General features: G+C 37.3%; 1 pseudogene; it reads right to left on the bottom strand.

Annotated features, from left to right (window-relative positions):
* Nucleotides 1-2,602: 2,602 nt before the first annotated feature.
* LOC150012836 (protein lin-28 homolog A pseudogene) lies at nt 2,603-3,199 on the bottom strand (annotated as a pseudogene).
* Nucleotides 3,200-21,371: the final 18,172 nt, after the last annotated feature.

The following is a 21,371-nucleotide window of genomic DNA, read 5'->3' as shown; positions in this document are numbered from 1 at the left end:
TCAATTTATTTTCCCAGTGAAAAGAGAAGGAAAAAGTTAGCATGTGTTTTACAAAATGACAGATAGCAAGTAGAAGTGCTTGGCACAGCAACATCAACCATCAAATAAATAGTTCCCAGTAATGGAGGTCACCAAAGCCCAAGGGGGCTCAGCCCCCTATAGTTCAGAAATGAGAAGGAATCAGGGAAAGAACAGACAGGTACATGCTTTCCTACTCTCCCTCCGATAAATTCAAAATCTCACACGAAGCTTTGGTTTCTAGCAGTAAACATGAGTTACATTCATCTGTCTCCTATTAAACAATCTTGTGGCTACTTAGATATAAGTTTTTTGCACCTTTATAAAAGTTCCTCAGTGACCTGGATATACAGTCATCTTCTCTTTCTTGGTCTCCCAACCCCACTTTGAAAATGAAAGGCCTCCTCATTGCTTCTGTCTACCCTAGGATTACAGGTTAAAATACAGCAATATAAGTGCTTGACATGAATCACACACATATCAAGGAATGGTTTGGACTCAGGGTATTGGGAAGAAGGGACAGAGTATTCTTACCTTCTTCAGAAATTTTGTACAAATCATGTAAGAGATGGGGTGACACTCTACACATTTAATGTGTATGTATGTGGGCTTTTGGGGGAATGCAGAAAGAAGAGATAGGGTAGGAGTTAAGTTTTTAACACAGAAGATCTGTCCAATAGAAAATAGGGGACAAGGAAACAAAAGAAAGGATGACTCATGGCCCCCACTTCAAAAAGAGGAGTCCCCAAGCTTATGTTTCAGATCACTTTTTGCCTGGTGCAGAGCCTTTTGTCAAAGATGTTTTGGCTATTTTTCTCAATACAAAAAGAAGTTTGTAAACAATAAAACCCCAAAAGAACATGGAGAAAGACCAACACATTTACACAAACTAGGCCACCTAGCAATCACCAAGTCAGCTACAAAGCCCAGAAAAATACAATAACTAGAGGGGGCAGCAATTGTGGGAGACGAGAATCCAGGATCAGACGCACATAACCCAATGCACTCTATTGCATTTGCCCCAGTTAACACAATGAGGTAGGTTTTCAGTGATCTTACAGCACGTAAATTAAACCCACTTTTCTCCTTCAGCTCCTATGACACTAGTCACTGCTGCAGCAGACCAGGACACTGGCTCTGGGCATCATAAAGAAGCCATCACTTATGGTCTCTCTGGAAGCCAAGAGGAATAGCAAATCATTTTTAAAGGTTAAGGAATTTAGTCATTGCTTCATATATTCCTGGACAGCTCAAGGTAGGTAGAGAGATTTTACTTTTAAAAACTACATTTATCAGCTTTTTTGTTTTTTTTTTTTTATGAATACACACACATACACCTTGTCCTGCATGGTAAGCCTAGCCCAATCTAGTGAGGGATGGATCTGTTATGCAATGTAAGTCCCAAACCCTGGAATTAGAGGCCTGGAACAGTAATCCTTGGTTACACATGTATAGACAACCCTCCCCTAATCATGTTTCCCTCTGCACCTTTCACCTAGCCCAGCCTCTCCTAACCTCTGTACCAACCACTTATTATTGTTCAGATCAACTTCCAATCTTCCAGTAGAAGGAGATCAGGTAATGGGGCCACCCAGTTAAAACCTAGGCTTCCACAAAACATTGAAGGTGGAGGGTTTTCAAGAGAACACTAAGGCAGAAAACCCAGCTCTAACCGGCAAAAACTAGGTAGTTCAATAGGCTATACACTCCAAATAGTTGTTCTCCCTGATGATAAAAACAACAAAAAGCATTCCTGCTATGCAGACCCAGAGCTGCTGCCCACCTGTCCCTGAGATTGCTCATGTACCTGAGAACACAGTGCAGGAATGAGGGCCTTAGATTAAAATACACAAACATACAAAACCAGAATATTAATACTATGAAAAAAAAAAGTTAAAATGCACAAGATACGTCCTTCGCACACAGCCAGTGCAATTGGCACCCTGTAAAGAGGCGGACCCACAGTGCAGCTATTCAAGGTCAAGGGACCAAATAAATTAAGATGTATTGGCCTAGAAATGGGGTGGGAGTGAGCTTAGGAGCAGCAGGTCTGTCGCTGTTCCCCAACCATTCCTTTTACCTATAGTCACAACCCATCTCTCGGGGCAATTCTTAGCACCCTACCCTAAGTGGGGATATGGAAAAACCCTGCTGTACCCTTGAGAGATTCCCTCCCAACAGTACATAGTCATCTGCGGGTTAGTTCATCAATCTGGTTTCATAGTAATCTTTTCACTCTGGCCGGGGAAATATTATCATTACATATCCTCCTTTAAAAAGAAAACAAGTTCCCTATCCAGGCCACTTTCAAAAGCTGTAGACTCAAATAAAGCATGCAGGGAGGGATTTCCCCAAAGCCCTCACATGCATCTAGATACAGAGTGTGACTGGACTACCTTTGTCTCACCCTCCCCCTCCCCCACGAAAAGGGAAGATGGGGTGATGCTGTGAAACTCGGCTTGAGATACATGGCAGGGCCAACTGTTCCCTACCCACCCGGTCCCCACGTTCTCCATTCTGCCAACTGGTGCCTGCTCCTTGAAACTTCCTGATCACGAAAGGATAGCCCCTGACCCACTGTCGCTCAATTTTTGGCATCTGGGAGCAAGGCAGGACTCTGGACCTCTTCTTCTTCATCCCGAAAGTAGGCTGGCTTTCCCTGTGAGTTGGGGGCCTGCTGGGCCTTCAGTGGACATGAGGCTGATGCTCTGGCAGAAGTAGCACTTCTTGGGCGGCGGTGGCAGCTTGCATTCCTTGGCATGATGGTCTAGACTTCCACAGTTGTAGCACCTGTCTCCCTTTGATCTGCACTTCTGCATGTTCTTCCCTTTTGGCCACCTCTCACTTCCAATACAGAACACCCCACTAGGGCCAGTGACTCGAACAGATTCCAGGCCCTTCGCAGACATCTTAAAAGTGAACTCCACTGCCTCACCCTCCTTCCGGCTCCGAAAGCCCTCCATGTGCAGCTTACTCTGGGGCACAAAGACATCCACTGGCGGGTCTAGAGTGACCCCAGTGGGGTCGGTAGTGGACAGGAAGCCGAACCCCATGCGCACGTTGAACCACTTACAGATGCCAGCACCGTGCAGCAGCCACGGCTCTTTTGCCGCCGGGACCAGGTTCTCCAGAGCCTTGGCGCAGCCACCTGCAAAAACTGCTGGTTTGACACGGAGCCCATTGTAGTCGGCTAAGCCCGTGGCCCCGGGTCCCAGGTCGGGCGGCTGTTGGCCCCAGAGAAGTCTGGAGGCAAAGGGTGAAATATTTCTACTACATGAATAACTGCAATAATGGGCAAGCTAAGGACCCTACAGGAGAAGAGGTATCTCATCAGAACTGAACAATCAGGATGGGCTTTCCAGAAGAAATAAAGCCCAAGTTTGGTCATATTGGGTAAAAAACTAAGTAACCATTTAACTGAATGAGGACTAGGAATGCTAGGAAGAATATTGCAGGTAAACGAAATAACATTTGCAAATTTCAGGAAGAAAATCTCGATGGGGCATTTATGAAATTACACGTTAATTCTATGTGACAGAAAATATTAAGTGGGTAGAAAGAAGGGTTAAAATGAGGTAAAAGGCCAATGGTTTGAGATGTGTGCTAGGCATAGTTTAATCAAGAAGACTCAAGATGTGGCCAATGCCTGTCTTCAAGGAGCTCACAGATAGTCGATAGGTGATTTTGAACAATTTCTTCATCAACACTGCAACTCCCACCATTGCAACCTACACCATTAATTACAGCACCCACTGCCCCTGCCAGGGGAGGAAATCTATTCCCTACCCTGCCCTCTTTATTCTCTCCTTCCTGACATCACACATAAAAAAGCTTCTTCAAAGGGAAGGCTAGATCACTGACATTCAAAACCAAAATTATAAAGCCAGATAAATAAAAATTTAACAATAAAGCTAAAACACAGTTAAGAATCAGAAAAATATTCTGGACCACCCAATTATATTAACATAGCCAAAGCAAACACACTGATAGACAAAGTCAATAGTATGATGGTTACCAGTGGGGAAGGAGGGTGAGAACACACAAAATTCCACCACGAAAACTAAAAAAAAAAAAAAAAAAAATTAGTGGAAATGAATATCTCTGCACAAAAAAATAACACCCAACACTAAAAATACTATTTTAACCAATAACACACCTGGTAAGAAATTAATATCCAAAATTTACACATAATTCATACCTAATTAAAAAAATTGGCAGAGGACCTGGACAGATACTTGTCCAAAGAGAGATACAAATAGCCAATAGAATTATGAAAGATGCTCAATGTCACCGGTCATCAGAAAAATGCAAATTAAAACCACAATGAGATATTACTTCACAGCTATTAGAATGGCTACCATCAATAAATCAACAAACACGTGTTGGTGATGATGTGGAGAGAAGTGCACTGTTGGTGGAAATGCAGACTGGTGCAGACACTATAGAAAACAGTATGGGGTTTCCTCAAAAAATTAAAAATAGAACTGCTTTTTGATCCAGAGATTTTAATTGTGGGAATATATCCTAGGAATCCTGAAACACCAATTGAAAGAACATATGCATCCCCTATGTTCATAACAGCATTATTTACAATAGCAATGATAGAGAAGCAACCCAAGTGACCATCTGCCTATTAACGGACAAGTGGATAAAAAGATGTGGTGGAATGTACCACATATTTACAGTGGAATGTTACTCAGCCATAAAAAATTAAAAAAAAACAAACAAAACACGAATGAACCGAGATGATATTATGCTAAGTGAAATAAGTCAGACAGAGGAAGACAAATACCATGTGATTTTACTTATTCATGGAATCTAAAGAACAGAACAAACAAACAAAAAAAAGAAACAGATTCCTGGACATAGACAACCAACTGATGGTTGCCAGATAAGAGGAAGATTGGGAGACTGGGTGCAAAATGTGTGTCACTAAGACATACAAATTGGTAGTCACAAAATTTTCACAGAGATATTAAAGTACAGCATAGAGAATATGGTGGGCAATATTGTGATAACTATGTATGGTGCTAGGTGGGTACTAGAATTACTGGGGATCACTCTGTAGAGTATGATTGTCTAACCACTGTGCTATACTCTTAAAACTAATATAAAATAATATTAAATGTCAAATATAATTTTAAAATAATTTTTAAAATTAGCACAGTGTCAGGTACATTTCTAAAATATTTTTAGGAAACACCAAGTGAATAAAAAATGCTTGATATAGACAATTAAAAACATTAATTTTGTCATCTGGTGGGCCTGTATTATGAATATACAGTGAAAATTTTGTGAAAAATGTTCAAAATTTTAAAAATATTCTAGTCATTATTGAATTTTTACTTTTCTTTTCAAATCAAGAAATTACTATCTTTCAATTTTAAGTACAAGCATTTAGATGCTTAATGGAAAACCAATATTGATAAGTAAGATAACTTGAGAAATTCTGGTCTCCGTACTCATATGTTCTATTTAATCAGTCTGCCTGGATAAGTCATAATGACATTATCAGGTGAAATTAAAATAAACAAAAATAACTAAGCAACAAAATAAAAAGTTTTCTTTATCTGTAAAATAATAAGTAAATTTCTGAACATCTGTTTATTATAAGGCATTGTGCTAAATGTTTTAGATGGACCATTTGTACTAATTTGTACAGGGATTATATAGATACATGTTATTAAGATATAATTTTATTTATATCTGTATTTAAATATATTTATTTTTAAAATCTTATAAATTAATTTACTTACAATTTATATACTACAAAACTGAGGCAAAATGAGATTAAGAACATCATCTAAACCCTTAAAATCTTCAGTGGTATAATCTGGCTTTAATATATAATTTTATATATATGTTTTATTTTATTTTTTGAAGTATATCTTATTGATTATGTTGTTACAGTAGTTTTGATTTTTCCCCCCTTTGCTCCCCTCTGCCCAGTAGCCCCCTTCCCTCCAGCAATCCCACCCTTCTTAGTTCATGTCCTTAGGTCATGCATATAAGTTCTTTGGCTTCACCCTTTCCTATATTTTTCTTAACTTCCCCCTGTCTATTTTGTACTAACTGATTATACTTCTTAGTCCCTGCAGCATTTCCCCATTTGTCCTCCTCCCCACTCCCAGCTGATAACCCTCCAAATGATCCCCACACCCATGATTCTATTCCTATTCTGGTTTGCTTATTTGGATTTTATTTTTATATTTTAGATTCAGTTGTTGATAGTTGTGAGTTTGTTGTCATTTTAGTGTTCATAGTTTTGATCTTCTTTTTCTTAAGTAAGTGCCTTTGACATTTCATAGAATAATGGCTTGGTGATGATGAACTCCTTTAACTTCACATTGCCTGGGAAGCACTTCATCTGCCCTTCCATTCCAAATGATAGCTTTGCTGGATAGAGTAATCTTGGTTGCAGGTTGCCTTTATCACATTGAATACTGCTTACCAGTCCCTTCCTGCCTGCAAAGTGTCCTCTGAGAAATTAGCTGGTAGTCCTATAGGCAGCCCCCTGTAGGCGACTCTCTGCCTCTCTTTTGCTGCCCACAGGGCTCTGTCTTTATCTTTCACCTTGGGCATCTCAGTCATGATGCATCCCAGTGTGGTCCCACCTGGGTCCAGCTCACCCAGGGCCATCTGCACTTCCTGGACCTGTATGTCCATCTCCTTCACACAATTTGGGAAGTTTTCCTCATTTTTTTCAACTCTTGCTTCCTCATTCTGCAATGGTTGACTGTTTTTTTCTTCCTTATGTTCCAAATCATAGATTTGAACCCAGGTTTCCTTCCCTTCCCCATTGGTTTTGTGTGAATTTTTCTTCGTTTCACTTAGCATAGCCTTCACTTCTTCTCTCATGCATTTGCTGTACTCAAGCATCTCTGTCAAGCCTGTGAGCATCTTTATCACCTGTGTTTTGAATTCTGCATCTGTTAGGTTGTCTATCTCCTCATCTATTAAGTTGGCTATCTTCTCGTCGCTTAATTCTCCCACTGGAACCTTGATCCGTTTCCCCTTTTGGGCCATAGTTCTCTGTCTCTTCATTCTGACAGGCTTCTGTGTTTGTTTGCCTCCGCTTCCCTGGTAGAGCTGCTGCTCCTGTTATGTTGTAAGGGGCGGAGCCTTACAGATTTGTCAGTACAGGGCGACTTATTTAACCATGTTGTGGTGCTGTATATGGGGGAGGGGTCCAAGAGGGAATATTGCCGCCTGCCCAACACTCACCCATTTTCCAGGCACCTGTCCCACTTCCACACTGGATGGGAGCCCCTCTAGCTGTTGCCCTGGCCATCGTTCTCAGAGTGGGTGGCTCTGCAGACATTCTAGGACAGTGGGAGCCTTTTAAACAAGTGGACTCTGCTGAGACCTACAATTTCTGCCTCCACCCCAACCCCCACTGGTCTGCACAGTCAGAAGCAATGAGGCTTGATTTTCCCTGGTGCTGGGACAGTGGGCTGTGAGGTCCAGTACGGAACTGGGGATGCTCCCCAGGTGTCCCTCCTGACTTTTTAAAATGTGTGACTGCGCTTTCTGCCGGCCTGCTGCTGCCACCGCCACTGCCACCACCACACCGCATCCTTTCTGCCCCTGTTCTGCCCCTCCTACCTGTCTGGATAAGTATTTCTTTTTTATACCTTTGTTTGTTCAACTTCCATGCAGTTTGATTTTCTGAAACTTCTGGTTGTTTCTAGTTTTGAGGTAGTTGTATTTCTTCTTAGTTGTGTAGGGAGACACAGCGTGTCTGTCTATGCCTCCATCTTGTCCAGAAGTCTAGGGTCCATGCTTTTAAATATACGAAACTACTTCCTGCTCTTCAAATTTTGTATATTAGTTAATCTCATTATCTTTTCAAGATTGTAAATGCTTTCTTTTCATGGAGACTTTATTATCATCTTTTAAAAATAGAATTTGGTAATTAAAAGGCATATGGCTTTATGCAACATTTGTTCATTTGTCATTTATTCATTTAATTTTATTATAATGTAACAAATATTCATGGTGTGCCCTGTTTTGGCCCTTGTTGCTCAGCAAGTCTGTTTGGTTAAACATATCACCATATCTAAGACTTAAAGCATAAGAGCAAGGTTAGTCAACATTGACAAAAAATTTGCTGCCATGTTGTCACCTCTCAAAGAGATTTCTTGATTAAACTACTGATTTGACACAATTTTAGCCCAAAAATTGTATAAACAAAGACCATGATTTTGTTTTGCTTTAATATCCAGGATCTCAAAAAGAGATTCTGCTTTGTTTCAATAAAATTTTATTCTACTTTTGTATTTTAAGAAACTTTAAACCTTCAGAAAAGATGAAAAAATAGTACAACAGACATCCCTATATGTTTACCTATATACAACAGTGACATTTTACCATCTCTGCTGCATCTTTTCCTTTTTCTAAATATTTGCATCATAGCTGTGTATATGTGTGTGAACCAAAAAATATGCATATTTTCTGTGTGAGAAATATTTGAAAGTAAGATGTAGATAGCATGATATTTCTTCCCAAGCATTTTGACATGGATTTCTTTAGGGGGAAAAAAGATATTTATCTACATGTTTACAATAAAACTATTTCAAGAAATTTAGAGCATTACCAGTAAAATAACATTGCTACAATTATATTAGCTAATATGTAGTCCATATCCAACTTTACCAATTGTCTCAGTAGTGTGCTTTACAGAAATTTCTTTCTTTCTTTTTTCTTTTCTTTTTCAATACAGGATCCAGAGAAGGGCATTATATTTATTTAGCATGCTTTCTAATTAAAGGTACTAAAGGTATAAATTCCTCATTATTAGATTCAGGTTAAATAGTGTTACAAAATTCCCAAAAGGTGGTGTTCACTTAACTAAATTTTAAGATTCTCTTACTTGAATATGTATGCTTAAAATGCCATTTGTCTTCCTGATCAATTTTTATTTTTCCTGGTCCTGAGGCTTTATATATTTATGTTTTTCATTTAATTTGCATATTCTCAGAAAAAAATGTTCCAATTTTACTAAATTCAAGAGGTGTTAATAAACCTGCTAACTGAATTAATCACTCAATAACTCCCTAACTTTCCTGTTTCATATTTTCAAAAATATATGTCATTCAGGTATATCCAATTATTTTATTCTTACCATTTTGTGTATCACATTTACATAACTCTGATGGGTTTATGGACTAATAAATATGGCAGTGGTCAGCAGCATTGCCACTTCTGTCACTCAAAAATATATACATAGTGATTCATACTTCTAACAATGTTTTATATAAATTATGTTATTTGCTCTTTAAGACAGCTCTGAGAGTTAGGCTTATGCTATAGGTGCTTGAACCAAGTCTCTATTCTAAAATAACGTGTCTAATTTACTCTGTTTTTCTAATCTCCTTTTCCTCATTAGTAATATGAGAAAAATAGGAGATGGACTTGACCCAGTTGCTGAGCTGTGAGACTTGCCTTACCCAGCCTGGCCTTTTCCCCTCAGCCGTTTACACAGGTGAGGAGTGGCCAGACACTGCCACTGCTTGCTCTCCTCCTTCCTCCAGCTGTCTCAGCCTTGCTGCAAAGTGTGGGCTGTGTCCCACACAGCTCCTGTCATGTATGCCCCAGCTGGAACCCAAGTTCTACCTGACCAGATACACCATCTCTCTGGTTCCCCAACAGCTGCACACAGAGGCCTGGTAACATAGCCTAGGAATCAGGAAAGTTGTAAAGAATGGGGTAAATTTTTGCCAATAAGAAATAAGGAAACAAGAAGCCACTGGCACTGCTATGAACATAAGGGTCTTTTGGAGTTGGTGTTTCAGGATTATTAGGGTGTATTCCCAGTACTGGAATTGCTGGGTCACAAGGCATTCCATTTTAAGTTTTTTTGAGAAAATTCAGTACTGTTTTCCACAGTGGCTGCACCAGTTTGCATTTACATCAACAACAGTGCATCAGGGTTCCCATTTTGCCACATCCTCACCAGCACTTGTTGTTCATTGATTTGTTAATAATGGCCATTCTGACTGTTGTGAGGTGGTATCTCATTATGGTTTTAATTTGTATCTCTCTAATACCTAGTGATGTTGAGCATTCTTTCATATGTCTATGGGCCCTCTGTATGTCTTCCTTGGAGAAGTGTCTGTTCAGGTCTTTGCCCATTTTTTTAATTGGATTGTTTGACTTCCTAGGGTTGAATCATATGAATTCTTTATATATTTCAGAGCTCAAACCCTTGTCCCAGGTATTATTGGCAAATATTTTCTCCTATTCAGTCGGTTTCCTTTCATTTTGCTTAAATTTTCTTTAGCCATGCAGAAGCTTCTTAATTTGATGTAATACCATTAGTTTATTTTTCCTTTATTTTCCTTGCCTTTGGAGATATATTGGCAAAAATATTGCTACATGGGATATCTGAAATTTTCCCGCCTGTGTTTTCCTTTAGGAATTTTATAGTGTCATAATTTTTAAGTTGTTTTTAATCCATTTTGAGTTTATTCTGGTATATGGTATAAGTTGCTGGTCTAGTTTTTTATTTGCATGTACCAGTCTAGTTTTCCCAACACCACTTATTGAAGAAACCATTTTTACTCCATTGTATGCTCCTTCCCCATGTCAAATATTAGTTGACCATAGGGACATGGATTTATTTCTAGGCTCTCAATTCTGTTCCGTTGATTTGTGTTGGTTCTCATGCTGGTATCAGATTGTTTTGATTACAGTGGCCTTGGATTATAGTTTGGTATCAGGTATTGTGATCCCCCATACTTTGTTCTTCTTTCTCAGGATTGCTGAGGCTATTTGGGGTCTTTTTTGGTTCCATATAAATGTTTGAAATATTTGTTCTAGATCTGTGAAATATGCCATTGGTACTTTGGTAGGAATTGCATTGAATCTATAGATCACTTTGGGTAGTATGGACATTTTAATAATAATAATGATTCCAATCAATGAACATGGTATATGCTTCCATTTATTTGTATTTTCCCAAGTGCTGGAAACAGCCTAAGTGCCCATCAGTAAACGAGTAGATCCAAAAATTGTGGTACATTTACACAATGGAACACTATGCAGCAGAAAGAAGGAACTCCTACCTTTTATGAATGGACTATTATACTAAGTGAAATAAGTCAGTTGGTGAAAGGCAAAGACCATATAATCTCACCTATAAGTGGAACCTGATGAACAAAATAAACTAACAAGCAAAATAGAACCAGAGGCATGGAAGCAAGGAACAGACTGACAATGACCAGAGGTGGGGGGGCTGGGGGGGGAGGGACTAGTCAGGGAACATGTATGAATGACCCATGGACATGGACAACAGGGTGGGAATGTCTGAGGGAGTGGGGCATGGCCTGAGTGGAAGAGGGCAAAGGGAAAAATTGGGGCAACTGTAATAGAATAACATTTTTTTTAAGAAGCCACTGGAAGATGCATTGCTTACTCTCTCTCCTCCCCAAACCTAACAGTCTGCCCTGAGGCATAGCAGATCCATAGTGTCTCTCAGGGATGTCCCATGAGATGAGCATTTATCTCTTTGTGAACAGTGGCCAGCTTGATAATACACCCACCTTATATTTGTTTCCCCTCCTTCTCTGCTTTATTTCCCTTCTTCCCTTCATTCTTCCCACCGTGGGGTTCTACTACAAATAAAGCACTGATACACAAAACTAAAGAAAATAAAATTACTCATCCAAAGTCATGTGGATAATAAGTAGTAACAATGAACTTAACCGAAAGTGTTAACTAAAAAGGTTGTGCTGCTTTATTCTTCTACCGTACCAAATTATCCTTCAATGACATCAGGAAGAAACCCTTACAAACAAGCCCACAAAACATCTCGTTAGAAAGTCAAGTATATAAAAAAATCTCATCCAAGGATTCCATATACAGCTAGCTTCATATACTATTTCTCCCAACTATCACAGCAATTTGTGCCTTTTTGTCCAATTGTTTTCACCACATCTGTGGGGTCCAATTGATTGATTGAAGACATTTTTGCCTCATAAATTATTAATTGGCTCACATGGGCACTCATAAATGACCACCCTGGTCTACAGCCATTTCAGTAGAACTCCACATCTCCTGTACTAACATGCTGAAGATGTGTAAGGATATCAGCACTGTGGACTACTCTGGGCAAGTGTAAAACAGGGTTAGACTTAGAAATTCCAGAGGAAAACAAAATCCTGGAATTGCTCTGGCAACTGACTAGGGAATAACAAAGAAAAGGGTAGTAGAAAGAGCTGAGAACCAGAAAGCCTATATTTGCAACTCTGATAAGTCACTTAACTTCTTTGACCCATAGTATCCTAATCTTCCTAATACTTATTTATCTAAAAAAAAAAAAATTATAACGCCTTTGGGCTTAATTATCTCTAAAATCTCTGCCAATGATTTTATTGATTAAGCACTAGACACAATGCAAATAACTTCAAATGAAATTAGACTCTGATCTTCGAAGAATATTCTATTTAAACTTATCAGTGACCCACAAAAGGACACCAATACTGTCCTTAGAAAGTGTTTTTAAGTTTCAGAGGTACAGAATAATGCTTATTTGACAGTCATTTTAATGAGGCTTTTAAGTTTACCAATTTGAGAGGGTTTTAAGTGTAGCATTACTAAAAACCTTTTTTCCATGTTAACTATCAGCTTTCCATTTTCAGTGGGTTTTGAAACTTTAACATTAGCAACTGTATTTTAGATTAATCTATGTGTAGAGCACTTAACATCTGAAGCAGTGCACCACTGTATTAATAATTTTCACACAGATGATCATGATAACAATAATATTAAAAACCTGTAAGCACTTCTTTTTCACTTTTATTTATATATATATATATTTATGTTGTTACAGTTGTTCCTGATTTCTCTGCCTTTCCTTACCTCTGCCCAGCCTTACCCTCTCCCTCCCCAAGTCAATCACGCTATTGTTTTCCGTGTCCAAGGGTTGCACATAAATGATCTTTGGTTAATCTCTTCACCATCATTCATCCTGTCTCCCCAACCTCCTTTCCAGCAGCTGCCAATCTCTTTTATGCACCTAAACTTCTGTTACTATTTTGTTTATTCATTTATTGTGTTCATGTAAGTAAGATAATGTGGTATTTTTCTTTCATTAACTGGCTTAATTCAGTTAGCATAATTTTCTCCAGGTCCATCCACGCTGTTACAAAATGTAGGTTGTGGTACATTTACACAATGGAATACTATGCTGCAGTACAAAGAAGAAGCTCTTACATTTTGCAACAGCGTGAATGGACCTGGAGAAAATTATGCTAACTAAATTAAGCCTGTAAATGTTTCCTTTATGCACAGTATATGCAATTCCCAAAACTGACTGTTGCTTCTAATTTTCCTTAATCACAGATAAATTTCATTTTGTATTCTTGGAAAAGCATCCAAAGGGCAGAAGACATAACTTAAATTCACTTACCCACTAGAAAGGCACATTTGTCTAACACCATATTCATGAGAGAGCAAGATAAGATGTCCAAAGTATACAAGTTGGGTCAGACAGTCCTGGGCTTGACCCCAGTTTTGCCATTTGCTTATCTGCAAAACAGGGATCACAGTTATTTCAGGTTTATGGAGAAGCTTGGAGATAATAATGTGAATTGTCTGGTGCATATTTTGATAATTAATTTTAAATCTCAGTAATACTTCAGCATTAAAATTCTATCAGCTTAGGGAGCAATAAACTTTCTGTAGAATGAGGTTAGCAGATACTCAATTTCAGCACACTGGAGAGCTTTTAGGAAATAGATTAGTTCTGCTCTTCTAAAACAGGAGTTCTCAAGCTGTCCACCATAACCACCTAATATGTGATTTTCTCTCCAGTCCTGGTCTTTCATTGTCCTGTGTCTTGTGAAACACACCAGCACATATTCATAAGTTCACACCATGAAACTAGTGATTTCACTGACATCTCACCCTGTCACTCTCCTTTACCACTGATATTCATCATTGCCAAGTCGATTAGTTTTTATTTGCAAAATATATCTCCAATAAATCCACTTTTTAAATCTCTACTGCAATGACCTTCTAAATGTGATATTGCTGTAATTGGTCTTTCATATTCACATACAGTTCTTTCTGAACTGTTACAGATATACTGTAGTGATCTTTTTTTTTTAAACACAAATATTTTCATTGCCTTCTTCTTGTCTTCAAATATATCAACAGCTTCCCAAATTCTAGAAGATCAAAATTCTTATCACAGCCCACCAGACTCAAGATTTTCTGAAGCCATTATTTACCTGTTAAACTCAACCCAAGCTATTCTCTCCACCATTCACATTAGTCTTTTTTAATTGCTGTAAGTATCCTTGGACATTTGCATACTGTTTTATTTAGCCAAGAACTTTCTCATTCTTTCTGCCTCATTCATTCTGTTAATTCTTACTTACCAGGTGTCAGACAGAACATACCTTCCTAAGGACAGCCCTCATGCTCCTGACCAAAGCAAAGTAAGTTACGCTTTCCTCCTCTGTGCTTTCACAGCACCTGACTTCTTACTTCAGCATAACTGTTGGTAATATATTGAGGTAGTTCATATATGTTTTATTGTATATTTATTAAATTAGAAAATATTCAATTGATTATCATAATGTGCAAATTCCATGAAGATATGCATCATGTTAGTTTTCCTCAATTGCATATTTTTAGTAAATAGCATAGTCAGTGTCTACCTAAAGCTGATAATTAATGTAAATTAGATGAACAAAGTGCTAAAAGAAATCAAGGATCATTTTTTTCTTGTTATTTTTTCCTATGGTTCTTGTTTAGAAAATATTTCCTCTTACAAACTATCTGCTCTTCCCTGCCCCCTTCAAAGATAGATTGTGTCCACATTATACAATTCAAGCCCACCTATTATGTACTCTTGGTGATTGTGTCTGCTTAACCAAACATTGTCACTGCTGTTGCTCCAATTTAATTAACAAACTGTCCTTCTGATTAGCATGAAATAATCATTATCACAGTGTGAATATACAGTATTGATTTGTTAACATGGGAAATATTGGTTTTGTTATTACAGAAAAGTATATAATTTCTCTTAAGATTTTTGAAATGTTAAAAAATAATTATCTAAAAGGGGCATATATTTTGAATACCTCAAAGAACCACACACGTGCAATTATCAATACTTCTCTATTTGTGCACAACTCCCAAATTAAAAGTTCACTGTGTTGAGAAGCTCAGACACAAGTAAGTAAATGGTGCAGAATTCAGAATGTATTTCCCAAGGAAAAATGTAAAAAACAATATATATAATTACTCTTTAGGCCCAAATGACATTATTTAATTGCACAGATATATTTTATTGATAGCAATCAAATATAAATGTCTACCTATGAAAAATGAGTTTAAAGTGGTAGTTGTATTGGAACTGGGGCATTATGGAACTAACCACATATATATTAAAACGGGACTTTCTTGGCTGTGCTCCTTCTGAGGAGCAGGATAGGAACCCTTAGCTGTCCAGCAAGTGGAACTTTTGAGTAGGATGTATGTAGGTTAGGTGCTGGGTGCTAAGAGGGCACTGAAATCGTATTTTTGGTCAGTACAAACAAATGAGCTCTCCAAAGACCTCCAGTTCTTCATAAACCTGATTCCGTTCCACTAGGGTAAAATCTAGAAGCACCATTCAACCTTCTTAGCACACTTTTTCACCTTGGTATTTTCAATGTGGAACAACAAGGGACAGTGACTGTATAGTGATTAGATTTGGCCTTTATTTACTGTGGGTAAATAACAAATTTAAAAGTTTATTTTAGATATATTTCCAATTCAAAGGACTTGCTTGGAATTCCTTTAAATTTGCTAACTTTTTAAACAAATGAATCATGACTTATGTTTGAATTGCAAGTAAACTCAGGCTGCCTTATTCTGCTACACTGGCATGCTTTTAATTTACTGACACAACCTTTAGCAAACTCAAAAATACAATATAAAGTGGGAAGAGAAAGAAAATTCATTGCAGAGAAGATCTAGCATTGACATAAGTGGTAACAGTTCTAGACTTAATTTAAGACTTGATTGGCTAATATTTAAAAGTAGAATGAAAATTGGAGGCTGAAATAATTGAATTCAACCTAAAACTACACTATGAAAATATAAATAGCAAGTTTTTGTTGCAGGTCTAAAATGGTAAAGTCCTCCTGGAAAGAGCAATTGAAAGAGCCAATTAATTCATAGCAGGCAGTAGTGGTTGTGTTAATGGAGTTTAATTAAAAAGACAGGGCAGGGCTTCTTCTTTAGATTTGAGGACAATGACAAATTATATCTTAATTAGATTCTTAAATTCCAGAAAAGAGTTTGTGCCACTGGGGTTTTGCACAGATTATATCATATTTACTCACATAATTCCTTTTATTGCTATTTCCTTTCCTCCAACTTTAAGGAATATATGTACTGACTAATTTTGTTTGTGATTTGCTAATTTTACAGAAGGTCTTTGTTTTTCTGTCTACCTAGTATATCCTAAATTTATTCTAATAAGGATAAGATCACCTTTGAAGATTAGGAGTGGTTCTTACTGGAAAACTGAGGTTCCTGGAGTTTTCTTTTTTTTTTTTTCCCCCCTCCCTTTTCCTATATATATGCCTTGGTTTTATCAGACATGATTGACCATAGTAAAAGTTCTTTACAAATAGTTTGCACTCCATAGACATACTTCTTCTTTCTACTTTACTATCTAATTCAGCAGCTGAAGTCTAACTGGAACAAAATCCTCTGCTGCTAATTCCTTCTCATATTCTCATAGCAGATAATTTATTACCTAAATGAAAATTATTTTATTATTATCATTATTGCACTTTTAAATGTTTTAGCATCAAAAATATTTTTGAAATGACAGTATTGCTTAAGGATGATTGTTTTCATGTAAAATGAGTCTTAATGAAAAAAGAAAGAGCAATTGGCATGCCGTATCATGATGATCTACCTTTTAGGGTGGCTGTAATGTCCATAATCCTTGGGGCCCTTCAAATAGATCATTTAAAATGTCTTGCTAAAATGGTAGTCTCAATAAAAACAAAAGCTCTACTGAGGCTGAGGGATAGGGGTGCAAGAAGGATGAGTACATGTTTAAATAATATTGAGGGGGGAAAAAAAGATGTGCTTTGCTTTTATGAGATAACATGTCCTTATAGGATAAGTACAGGAGTTACTACTTGGGTAACTTGAAATAAATTAAATACAATACTTTAAAGTAGAACACTAAAAAATAAAGAAAGGGGGGAGAAGAGAAATAATAGAAAAATACAGAGTTCTTTCAAATTAAGGTTGGAGATGAGACAGTAGTGCAGACTTTTATACTGAAGACAATATTTCAGACAGTTAAGATATATTCCCTAATGGTTTAACCACACACTACATTAGGGTAATGCAGGGTAGAGTATGGACAGCAGAAACTCTAATGTATGATTTATTGTGAGTGACACAGATCCATGTACATATAATGTTATAGTAATAATTTACACAGTTTTACAGACATTCTTCTTGTCAATTTCTATCCTAGAATCTGACAGAGCAGCTGAAAGTAGATGGTCATAGATGTCTGTTGAGTTGAAGTCTACTGACATATAAGTTTCACATTATTGATCTGTGTCTGGAAGAAGAGGGTGGAAATTTGTTTTCTCTAGTTATTAAAGGCAATGGTCAGATGAGCTCCTTGGATTAAGGCAACAGACTGTCATAACTTGTCACTTGTGTAAGAAAACTGTTGGCATTAAGATAAACTATATGTCCCAGAAAAGTGGTTTTCATCCACTATGTTCTGACTGTACCTGATATTATGTTGCAGAGGCCATTAATTTATTACTGATATTGAAGAAAAACATCAGTAAATAATTTGCTTTTAAAAACCTATGTTTAATATGATACTTATGTCACCTTACTATATTCTGATATGATAAGCTTTTTAGAGTGCACATCACAACCAAGCTACTAAGAAGAAAATATTTTATCTAAGTCAGTCAGCAATATTATCTCAAAGGGACAGTTTTCTAATGGGTGGAGATATGGGGCTGGGGGAGACTCAGAACTGTAATATCAAATCATTAAGATGAAAAGGGAGATCTAGTGACCAGTGCTTGACAATACATCTGTCTGAAAATGTGTTTTCAGTTGGTTAAATATTTGTTCATATTTATACCAGGGTAATTCAGAGAAGGAAAACTCTGACTCCAAAAAACCTCCGCTGCCTTGCGGCATACCTCTTCAGGGGAAAGGCTAAGGGAGTAAATCCTGACAGAAAATCCGGAGCCGGAGTCCCTAAGGCGGTTTGACGTTGTAGTCAACACCAGCAACTCCTGCGGCGCACCTGAAGCCAAGCTGTATTGACTCTGTCTTTCCCTTGGACCCTTCAGCTGCGAAGAGAGGGGGGGTCTGCTGCATGGGCAACAGCAGACCCTCCATATCACCCTGCCCAGGTTCTGTAGCTTCAGCTTCACTGGAGAGGACACTCCAGCGTCATCGCAAGATGTCGATTCAACACGGAAGGAGACAGATACCGTGTCACTCCCGAGTCGGACTGCACAACCATTCTCGGCGGTGCAGATAGACTCTTGAGAAGCTACACCATCGTCTCTCGAGACGGATGGCTGCCGACGACGACGATACCAGGGTAATTGAAATCAATTGAAGATATCCTAAAGAAATGACTCCAAATTGAATTTTAACACATAAAATAAAATAAAATAAAATCAGCATGTTGTTTTAGGGAGAAAACACATGGAAATGAAGGAAAGAGTTCACAATTTAAGCTTTAAATGTAAGGAATTTTATTGACTCTTTTGAAGACAAATTTAAAAAATCCTCACCTGAGGATATGTTTATTGTTTTTAGAGAGAGAGGAAAAGAGAGGGAGGGAGGGAGCAAAAGAGGGAGGGAGAGAGAGGTGCAAAAGAGAAATATTAATTGGTTGCCTCCAAAATGTGCCCTGAACAGGATCGAACCCACAATCTTTTGGTGTATGGGATGACATTTCAATCAACTGAGCCACCTGGCCAAGGCTAACATCAAAATTTTGAGGGATACACAGACACACTGGGAGAAACTTTCCCATGCATTATTATGGACTATGTAACTGAAATTTAACCCTTAGATATGATTTTTAATTGATTTTGAAAGTCTTTAGATATGTCTATATTAGCTGTAGTCTTTGCTACTCCCTAATATAGCATACACATTGCCAACTTTATGTTTACACTTTTCTCAAACACATTTGAGTTAGTCACCCTTCTATACCATGAACAGACTATAAAGAAAAGAATTAAGTTTGTGCAGTTTTATAAAAAACTGTTTCAAGAAATTTAAGAACAGATTTATGCTATAAATGTTGATGCCAAATATAGTATATCAAATAATACTAAAATATAAAAACTACATAAATTGATGTACACATGAACATAAATGGAAGAATACTTTCTCACAAAAAATTAGAAAAAAATCTCAATATTTATAAAATTAATACAGTCCCGATAAAATATAACCAGGAAAAAAAAGTTTAGAGAAATACTAATACACTGTGTAAGCACATAATTTTATATATTTTTCCTAAAAAGTCTATACTTATAGATTCATATACTCATAGTTTCTTTCACAAGAGCACTGGCATTTATTTCATTGAATAATTTAGTCTTATCACATAAAGGAGGCTGTCATTTAAAATGGCTCTTATAAACTGCTCAATTAATAATGATATTATCAGGACTTAGTCTAGAAGAGATGCAACCCTTGGCTGGATTCAATCCCTGCAGAGCTGACCAAGCAAACCTACCGGCATCTATGATGAATGGATGAGCTGACATTTGCCCAGGTGAACTACTTTACATTTTCAAGATAACTCTTTTGTTTAAAACTTAAATTTATCCTCAGAACTTGTAGGAGCTGAGAACAGTGGTGGGCACACTGTTCATTGAAAACAGTAGAAGGGATAGGAAGATTTCTGGGTGTTTTTGGGAACCCATCAGTCTCCTGTTTTTAATAGGAAACTCACAAGTTTCTACAAATGCACACAAACTTAACATAAACAGAGGCTGATATTTCCTATACTTCACGTGCATGTAGTAATCTGTTTCCCCTGGAGTGTCCTCAGCAGCTTGGCTGGTGCTTGTGATTCTTTCCATACAAAGTGGTAGGCATCATGGTCACTTGTATTCATCTATTCAACAACTACTAATTGATGTTCTCCTATGCTAGACATGGCTTTTATGTTTGGGGATATAGTAGTGAATAATTTCGTGTCAGTATGTTCAATCTGTTGAGCATTAGTCCAATTTGTTTTCAATCATGCTTGAGTCAAAGCCTCAGTCTCCAATGCCAATGAGAGGCAGTGATGTTTAAAAATTGCCTTTGTAGTAACTGTCAAGTTTAGAGTTCATGGAGCAATGGGGAAACATTAGGAATGGGGACTGAGAGTTCTGAATTCTAGTCTAATTTATCTAAAACCTAGCAAGATTTCCATAGTCAAATCATTTAACATTTTTTGGGCTTCAGTTTTCTTAAATATTTGTAAAATGATTATTTGGGCTATTTCACTACTTCTTCCAATCTGGATATTTAAAATCTGATTATAAGATAAGAACTAGAAACACAGAATGAAAAGCATTTATACATAAAATGTAATGACATTGAATTTGTGTTTTTCTGGAGGAACACCTTAGGTTCAGAAATTACTGGAAATTTAAAATATATAATTGATTGCTGGTATGTTTTTCTACCAGCTAATATACATTATTTTTCTCACATGAAAATTATTGATTTGCTTTTGTACTGGTTTCTAACACTGAAACTTTTTATTCCAGGCTTTAATTTTCCCATTAGACCTTAAACTCTAGCTTTTTACTAGGAAAGTGGGGCAAATCATCAAGGCGAACATTTGTTCAGGACCATGTTTCAATCTTTGTAGTTTTTCTGCAACTTCATGCTGAAGAAACCTCAGCCTCTGTTGATTGGTTTGGAATGGAAAAATAAATACTCCAGTACCCATCTCCCCATAAAAAATCATGTATATAAGCAAACATGCCTACACACACACATCCACACAGAATCTCTAATGACCCTTCAAACTTTAAAAAAAAAAAAAAGTCCATATCTAGTGAAAATTCATGAACTTATGCTGGGTACAGCAGAGTAAACAGACTCCATTTATTTAGCTATCTGTATGTCCTTGTAAGAGCCAGTTTGTTAAGTGCATTATGGAGAGGCTTAATTAAAATCTTCAATTAAAATTCTAAATTAAAACTCAAGAATACTTGAAATACCTTATGGAAATAAGAGTAGATAACATTCTTTATCAAAGGGATACACATCTACCAGTCAGAGGCATTGTCCTATGTGTCCCTTTGGTTTCCATACCTGTGAATACT

Source organism: Furipterus horrens, unplaced genomic scaffold (genome assembly GCF_987537825.1).
Source record: "Furipterus horrens unplaced genomic scaffold, mFurHor1.1.pri manual_scaffold_4, whole genome shotgun sequence".
Classification (NCBI taxonomy): Eukaryota; Metazoa; Chordata; class Mammalia; order Chiroptera; family Furipteridae; genus Furipterus; species Furipterus horrens.
This window is presented reverse-complemented; position numbering and strand designations above follow the sequence as displayed.